This window comes from Enhydra lutris, unplaced genomic scaffold (genome assembly GCF_002288905.1).
Source record: "Enhydra lutris kenyoni isolate GAN:26980312 unplaced genomic scaffold, ASM228890v2 scaffoldscaffold37, whole genome shotgun sequence".
NCBI classification, from domain to species: Eukaryota; Metazoa; Chordata; class Mammalia; order Carnivora; family Mustelidae; genus Enhydra; species Enhydra lutris.
In genome coordinates this window covers 26,617,973-26,627,007 of record NW_019154121.1, presented here as the reverse complement: position 1 = coordinate 26,627,007, position 9,035 = coordinate 26,617,973, and positions in this window count along the sequence as shown.

Sequence of the window (9,035 nt, the reverse complement as noted above, 5' to 3'; positions counted from 1 at the left end):
TGGGGCCTCCCCTCCGGTCTGTGCCTCATGCTGCCACCAGAATCATCTCAAAAGCAGGGCTTCCCTCTTGCCCCGGCCCTCCCTGAACCCGCTGACCCCAGGCCAAGGCCCGGCACCACCCAGGCCCAGCCCTCGGTTCCCCAAGTGTGCTGCTCACACCTTCTCTTCTGGACAAAGGGGCTTCCTCAAGGATCCCCAGATGGTTCTCAGGCCCTTGCCTGTGCTGTCCCTTGACCTCACCCTTTGCCCTCTGACTGAAGAGACACTCTCTTCCTCTTCCTCATGGGCAACCTGCCCAGGTCTCCCTTCCAGAGAGAACCGGCCACAGGAACTGCCTGCCTTCAGAACGTGCCCGGGCTTTAAGGCCACGTGCTGCCCTGGAAGCTTTAGTCTCTGAGCTGTGGGAGGTCCGTGGGCTCGCCATTTCGGCCCGGTGGGCACTCCTCTGTGGCCGGTCCTCCTGGCGGCCTGGCAGAGAGCTTCTCGGCACTCACTGTGGTCTGAGCCTCTTTCTTCTTCCTTCTCTCCTTCCAGAGATGTCAGTCCTGCCTCCTGTTCTGGACACTTGCCCCACCTCCCCGTTATCTTTCACAGACACCATCCACAGTTAATCTCTTACGCTTCTATCTCCTTGGTGTGCTTCCTGGAGGATCTGACCAACACACAGCTCCAGCCAGTTTCCTTGGGGAGAACCTCTCTGTGCTCTCCAGGCCACTCTGTCTCCCGGCCACCAGGCCCCTGGCAATATCTCCTGCTCGGGTTCCTCCCGGGACTGGCTCGTGGGCAGCTTGCTCTGTGTCTTGGGTTTATCTCCCAAATGAGTGTGTGTGCTCCGGCAGGCCCAGACCAGGTTCTTCTCATCTGGGATCCTGCTGGGCCCAAGTACGCAGCACCTGGTAGGCGCGCCATGAACTTGTTCAGTTGCAAATACATGCAGCCCCCTCGGGACGGGAAGCTGTATTCTGGAAGCAGTGGAGAGGGGCCCCTGAGAAAGGAGTCGGCTGAGAGGCTGGACAGGTTTGGGTGAGCAGGGAAGGAGAGGGTCAGTGTGGTGAAGTGTGAGACATCCAAGATGGGGCACTTTCTGTCCACAGGAGATCGGGGACAGTTCAACGCCGTGGGACTGTCTGGGGTTCTACTGGGGTTGATCTGGGCAGAGATTTTAGGAAGAGGGGAAAGAGTCAAAAGAGAGACAGAGAAAGGCTTTGTCTGGGAAGGTTTTCTTCTCCCACTTTTCCTGGGACTTCAGCCAGCATTGGCCAGGGTGTCCTAACTTCCATGGAGAGACTCTGGCCTTCCTGAATCTTCCAGGTGGGGAATGGGGCCTTTCTCTTTCCTCCCCAGGGCCCTGCCCAGTCTTGTCTCTCTCTACCTTGCTGTTTGTCAGTCATCCTTACTGGGGCATCAAGCCTGATGTAGTCAGTGGCTCATGGCTGTTCTTAGCCACCGTACTTTGAAGAGTAACTTCTGGAAAGACAAAATTTTCAAGCCCCGCAGACCTGAAGTTCCACAGAGAGGAAAGCAATTTCAGTTTTGAACTGTGGGATTTCAAGCCAGAAGGTCTTTGGAGTGAATCTGTTTGGGAGCCCAGCCCCTGGGTCTCCGGCAGTGGCCGTGTTCTCTGCCACGAGGAGGGCTGGTCCAGGCCCCAGCCCCATCTACCCCGGTCAGTGCAGGCGACAGACTCTTCTGTGGGTAAGCAGCCAGGCCCACGTCTCCCCCTTTAGAAAGAAGCAAATCTTGTTCCTGTCTTCCCTCCAGAGCAGAGCCCTGGGGAAGTGCTTTACATGGGATGCCCTGACCTTGGGGGAGGGAAGGCTCTGGGCTTGAAGGGGGGTGCGTGGGGCTGTGGGCGCTGTGGAGGGTGGCGGGGGACGGGAGCGGAAGGCCCTGACTCTTTATAGCCCAACCCGGAGTTGTTCAGTGTGAGTTGGAAGTGCCCCACCCTCCCCACTATGAGCAGCTTCCTGCCTGCCTGCTGGCACGGCCTGGGTGGGGAGCTGAGGGGAAAGGAGGCAAGGCAAGGGGGGGAAGCCAGCGGAGGGAGGGGAGCAGCCCTCCTTTGGTTCAGGAGCCTCCGTCTGATGTAATTCACGCTGTGCTGAGAGGACGGGTTGGAAGCACAGAGGTTTGCTCATCTTCCTGATTGCAAGGTGGGAGCTGGATATTTTGGGAAAGGCTTTGGGCAGGGTCTGGGGTGTTTAGGACTCAGGCGGTGGGAGATGTTGTCGGTCTAAAAGGGGCTCCTGGGCTGGCTCTAGGGAGCCGTCAGGCAGGCCCGACCCTTCTTGAGGAAGCCACATGGTGGCAGCAGAGATTTGAAGAGAAGAGGTTGGAGCCAAGGCCTGGGCTCAGGGATCCCTAGAGGATGATATCCAGAATGAGCAAGGGCTCAGTGGCACTTGCCTCTGGGCCCAGCTGGGGTGGGGTCCACTTTAATCCCCTAGGACCCTGTAGTGGTTCACGTGCATAAGCCTGAAGGTCCTGATGATGGCTCTGACCCGCCCACTCCAGGAGAACAGGGGTATCTTCTCTTGGGAAAGGTCTCTGCTTCCGCATAGACCACACCAGGGAGGGTTAATCGAAGGCACAGGGAGCCCTGCTCCCTGCAGCTGGAGGGGTGATCGTCAGGGGCTGCTGGGGAGTTGTGGGAAGGAGTGCAGGGGGCTCCCTCTGGAGCCTGTACCTGCCGCCCCGGTCCCACAGGTGTGCTCCCGAGGGCACACTGACTCTTTTCTGGATATTGTGCTGTCTCCTGGCTTTCAAACTGGTAGGGAAGTCAGGGGGCAGAGAGACCTCTGAGAATCCTGAGACCTTGCCCTGAGTGACCAGGGACTCTCAGCCTTTGGTGCTCCTGGTGAGTTGGCACTGACTTCCTGAGGGAGACCTGGGTGTCTGCAGGCCTTGATTCTCCTGGAGGTTTAGACTCTTTCTGCTGAGCCAGAGTCCTGAGCAGATGTTGTGCCCATGCCTCTGTGTGTGTGTGTGTGTTTGTAAGTAGGAGCATGTGTGTGTATGTGTGTATGTGTGCGTGTATGAGTGAATACAGATGTGTACGTGTGCCCCTCCTTGACCTGCCTCCTCTTCTAGTTCCTGTCTCTTCAAAACTAATTTGGACTAAGCACATCAGGATGGATATGAATGTTTTCACATTTGTGGGGACTTGAAGTTGCCCTTTGTTCCTGGGATCCAGAGTGAAAATGGGGAGATTTTAGGGTCAAGCTGAGGTCTCCCAAATGATGATCATGGGGCCCCCCAACTTAGGCTCTGGGGGCTCCTCATGGGAGGCCACAGTTGTCAGGGATCAGCCTGAAAGGCCTGTTCCCTTGCCCCCTCCTACCTCCCTCCCTTCTTCTCTCCTCTAGTCCTTCAGTCTGCCCCAGTTTCCTGGTGTGGTTGCTGTGGTGCTGGGTCTCTTGGGAACTGGGACTTTGAGCATCAAGTGTGCCCAGCCTGGAAATTCCATAGCAACCATCATGAGGACTGGTTGGGCAGAACCCCTTCTGCCTGCCTCTCAGGTTCCCTTGGGAGGGACCAGGCCCTTTCTTTAACCCAGGGTGAGAGGAGAAGCCTACAGATCCTTTAGATTGATTTGTGAAATACAGAGACCCTGATCCCAAACCCCAGTAGACCTTTAGCCACTGTGTTGTCTTCCTGCCCTCCCAATTGGATTATAAGCCCCTTGACTCCCGAAAACCAGATGTTCCTGGTATATCTGCTGTTGGTGATGATGCGGGCCTTTCTTGGGGTTCCCATTCTGTTCCCTGGCTTCCTAAATTCCAGCCTGGGCTGCTATAAGAAATGGCCAACCTCAGTGCTTGGAGGAGTCTGATTTAGATGCCGTTCTGCCTTGTGCATCCAGAAGAGGGAGCACCCAAGCTCTTTCTTTTTTAGGGAAGAAAAATTGATACCCCTCTTCTTGGACATTCGGGCTCCTGTGCATAATCGGCTTCCACTATCACCTTCACACCCTCACCAGCTCTATCTTCCTACAAGAAGGCCCCACTCTGGACTGCTCTTATGCAGAGGGACAGAGATGGGGTGTCCTGGCCACTCAGCCAAATTTTCCCTAAACCCTGCTTTGTAAAGCTTTCCCTTCCCCTTCTAGCCTTAAAACAGTCTCTTCTACTCTGAAGTCAAAGCATTTATGGTTTGCACCACTTCTTGCCACTTGGGATCTAGGACCATGTGGCATCTCTTGTAATTAGCCCCTGCAACAGATTATCTATTCACATGTGAGCATTTTTTCTTCTCGACTAAGTACAAACTTTTCAAGGTCCAGAGGCTGGATTGTATGCCCCGTATTTCTCCAGGGCTCTCTCACAGCATGGGACACATAAAGAGTGACAGATAATCATTTGTGGGTAAACTGGGAAGATGATGAAGTGGAAGACCTCGTTGGACCTGAGGTCTCTTTTCAGGTCCAACCTTCATGCTGGTTGATGATTCATGAGGTGGGACAACTACCTTTCAGGATGTGAAGCTAGTGTGAAATTAGCATTCCCATACTCATCCTCCTTCCAAAGCTGGGGGAGGCTCTGAATTCTGCCTGATGAGTTTAGTAGAATGAACAGAGAATAGCTCTGGAGAGTTGACATAGCCACCTCTGTATCTCGAATTCTCTGGGTCTTGTATCTTCTCTTTCTCTCACACACACCTTGAAATCTGATTTCTTTTTTTTTTTTAAAGATTTTATTTATTTATTTGAGAGAGAACAAGCATAGGGGAGAGGCAGAGCAAGAGGGGGAAGCAGGCTCTGAGCAGGGAGCCTGAGGTGGGGCTTGATACAGGACCCTGAGATTGTGACCTGAGCTGAAGGCAGATGCTTAACCCACTGAACCACCCAGGTACCCCTAATTCCTGATTTCTTTCAGCTCTTATTATATGTAGTATATCAATCCCTGACCTGGCCTGGTATGTGGGGTGGGAAATCACTTAACTAAGAACCAGGAGAGCTGTTTCTTGTGCAGTTCTGTTTCCAACCTCTGGCACAAACTTGAGGAAGGATCTGCACTGCTCTGAATCTGTTTTCTCATCTAAAATATGAAAGTGTTCCCTTCTGGCTCTAACATTTCGTAAAGCAACACAAACCCCCAAGGAAAAGCCAAGGAACTTCAAATGTAAAGTTCAGGGGAGGATTCATATCTTTTCCTTGATGACTCGGGTGGGGGTGAGGGAGGAAAGCACTTTTTGGGCATATGGAAGTGCAACCTGAGGCTTCGTAGCACCAATTGGCAAATCCAGCTTTTCCTTCACCATATGCTGCCTCCTGGAGCTCCTGTCCAGTTACAGATGCATTTTCATGGTTTGGGGTTGCTGTATAACTCACCGTGTTGGGAGAAGGGCCTCTCTCTTGCTCACCTGAGCTGCCCTCCCTGGTTTCCTGCCGAGCCTGGCATGGAAGGATTTCAGCACCTTGGACAGAGACAGCACTCCCGCCCTGCTGGACCTGAGCAGCCCAGACAGCTTGAGATCTCCTGCCAGGCCAGCTTCCCTGGCAGCGTGGCGCCAAAGTGTAATTTGCTCCTTAATATTTTTTAGTTCTTCAGAACGCCCAGAAATAACCCCTCCGTCTGTGTCAAACAGTGCACTGTTTCTGCAAACTTGAGGGCCTTAGTTAAAAACAACAACAGCAACAACCAAATCCTAGAACAATGTCAGGTTCATAGTAGGTGCTTAGTAAATAATTACTTTAAAGGAACACCTGCAGATTCAGCCTCTAGACAAGTTCCCTAGTCCTCCCTTTATAATCAGGTTCTTTCTCCCCATCAGTGCTTTGTATATCTTAATTCTGGAACTTCTACTACGCGCTAAGTTCTGGAGCCTCACCCAAGCCCCTGCTGGTGTCTGAGGAGGCTGAGCTACATCCTTAACTCAGGGACAGATGGATGTTAGGTTCTCAGGCAGAAGAACTTTAAACTGACCTCCCTTCTTTGTTGTTTGGGGGTAAATAGATCGGTGGGAGGACTTTACATCTGACTCCTGTTGGGTTTTTACTTAACGAAAATGTTCACTCCCTTCCTCTGTGTCCAAGAAAACCCTGCCTGTCCAGGAGACAACCTTCCCAGGAAGTCCTCCAGGCTGCTCTAACCCACTTAGGACCCTCCCCCCTCTGAACTCCCCTGTACCTATTACCAGCAGCACAGTGTCACACCAGATTGTTTTCATGACATTCATGCTCATTAGTTCTCCCCAGTTAAATGATGAACTCCTTGCAGGTGGAGTCTGTACCATATGTCTGTCTGTTTTCAGGAGACCCTATGGTGATGAGCACACAGCAGGCTGCAGTGGGGGACTGATGGGTCAGAGCGTGTTCTCACCTACCCTTATGGGTCCCCCACTCCACTTATTTTTGATCTGCAATAAATACGCAGGATGGACCAGGGTTCTGTCTGTGAGTAATCATCGGCCTCAAGGTCACCTGGATCAGACGGCAGAGGCAGGAGTTGGAGACGGAGGTGGAGATGGGCATTGAGGGGAAATGAGTGGGTGCAGAATGTGGTTGTGTAGAATTAAGGGAGTCACTCACTGTTGGGGTTGGAAGGGATCTCAGAGATCAGCTTGTTTGGTCTCCTCATTTTACAGGTAAGGAAAGTGAGATTTAGCAATCCTCCTAAAGTTACACAACAAACAGGCTACTTTCCATCACCTCTGACCGGGTTTAAGTCTTTTTTTTTTTTTTTTTTTGACCTGGTTCAAGTCTTTGACATCCCTCTCCTGGACTACTGCATATCTCGCTGTAGCAGATTGTAATTTTCCAAGACGGTCATGCCAGGAGATACTGCCAGACTTGTCTTTCTTATGTCATTGAGAAGTGTGTGGGGGGATCTTTGTCCCTCTCTTTGCATCTGATGGGCCATGATTATGGCAGACGTTATTTTATGTGACTTTTGAGGCTATGTTAGTAAAGGTGGTACAGCTATTGCCTGGACTTCTCTTGGGACACTTGCCTATCAACCCAGCCACCATGCTAGGAGGAAGTGAGGCCAGCCACAAGAAAAGCCTTGTAGGTGTTCTGGCCCCAGTTCCTAGGTGACAGTCGGCATCAATCACCAGATGTGAGTGAATGAGCTTTTCAGTCCTGATACGCATGGCACAGACACAAATGGTCCTGGCTGAACCTGCCCAAATGACAGGAACTTTGGCAAAATAAATACTGTCATCGATTTAAGTCACTGGAGTTTGGGATGGCTCTTATGCAGCAATAAATAATTGAAATACCTCATTTTTGCCTCAGTTTCTCCAAACTATTATGCACATTTCATTCATGCAAAAGACCTTTATTAGCTACTGACTCTATGCTAGAATTTATGCAAAGACAAATATGATTTCTGTGTTCGTGGACAGTTATGTCTGAGCTGCCACCACTATCCCTGTGCACAGACAATAAAATCCATACCCCTCAGTCCTCTGCTCATGGCTCTGCCTATCACTCCAGTGGTGCCACACCAAACTGTTTTGTCCCCAGACCTGATCTTCATTCTCTGGTCTCAATGCCTTTGCCCATTGTTGTCCCCCTTCCACCTGCCGTGGTTCTGCCCTAATGAAGCACGTCTAGCGAAGCCTAATGAAGCCCCATCTTGACCTTCAGAGACTGCTCTGAAGTCCCCCCTTGCAGGCCCTCCCAGCCTCTTCCAGTTGAAAGTAAATGGCACCTCCTTATAATAACCCCACAGCACTTAAGGCAGACTATACCATTTCTTTCTCCAGCCTGGTTAGACTGGGAATCCCTGGAGGAGGGAGCCTGGCCTATCCCTTCTATCCCCACCCACCGTGGGGTCTGGCACACAGGGACCAGTGCGCAGGATGCCTCCGGTAAACATGTTGATGGGACTAATAGAACTGGAATTAGAAGTCAGGTCTCCTGAGTCCTAGCGTCCAGCGCTTACTTGCTTCTTCTGATATCACCATGGCGGGGAAGAAGTCCCATCAACAGTGGGTAGCAGGTTTGCCAGGAGACCTTGATTATGGACTGGGGGTTAACAGGATTGTGGCAGGGGGCCTGCAGATGGCAGTGACCAGTGGGAGCTCTGGCCCCTCAGGTAGGGGTCTGAGGTGGCTTGCCCTCCCTCCTCTGTCCCTCCCTTCCCGTCCTTCCTTGCTTTCAGCAAGCTTCGAGTCCCCGCTTCTGGGGGCACAATATGCTGCCACTTTGATCTTACTTTCCTCCAACCCCAGTTGATATCTGAAGACACCCCTCTTCTCAGGACTCAGTTGCACAGAAAAGTAAGCCCCCCCCACCCCGCCCACCAGCTTAAGCTTCCCATTGCATGGCAAGGGACTGCACTCTGTTCTACCCCCCTGGGGGGTTCTGAGGAACCATTCCACCATAAGATGTCTTTCCTGCGCCCATCTGACTGGAACTGTTTCCCAGTCCCTTGTGATTGTCACTTGCTCTCCTGGGCCCTATTTTGGCTGTGTCTTGCCTGACCTGTCCCTTGGGGGTCCACTAGGAAGCACAGGCTTCAATTTCTTATTTCCTTTCAGGATGTTCTGGCTTGACTCGCTCACACTGAGCAGGAGCAGAGAGTGGGGTGGGCAGGATGTTTTCCCCGCAGACTTTTCTCCCTAAACTGTCTCTTTCTGGGAGCTGGGAGGAGCCTACTTGTCTTGCTGTCAATACAGCCTCTCCCTTCCCTCAGTCACAGACAGGCAGGGGGAAGGGGAGAGTTCTTGCCTGGAACGTCCTTGCAAATGGCTCTGTGGGCTGGAAGTGGGGTGGGTGGACTCTGGTTGCTTTAGGTTTTAAGGTTGGGCACTTTCCTCTCACTCTTGGATCTGGGGGTAATGGAGGTGGGAAGATGGTGCGGGGGGGTGTGGACGGCTGCTTCTGTCAGCTTCTCTGTTGTCTTTTACCTCTTGGTGCCTGGTACCTGTGGCCCCAAGAAGGATGTCTTCAGAGACACCTCACCCCCATGTCACAGCCTCTCTTGCACATCCTTATCCTTGGCTGTGGGGTGGCTCAGTGGGACTGCCTTCAGACCCTCTTCTCATCCTCCGGGAAGTCAGAAACTTGCATTCAACTTGACTTCTGA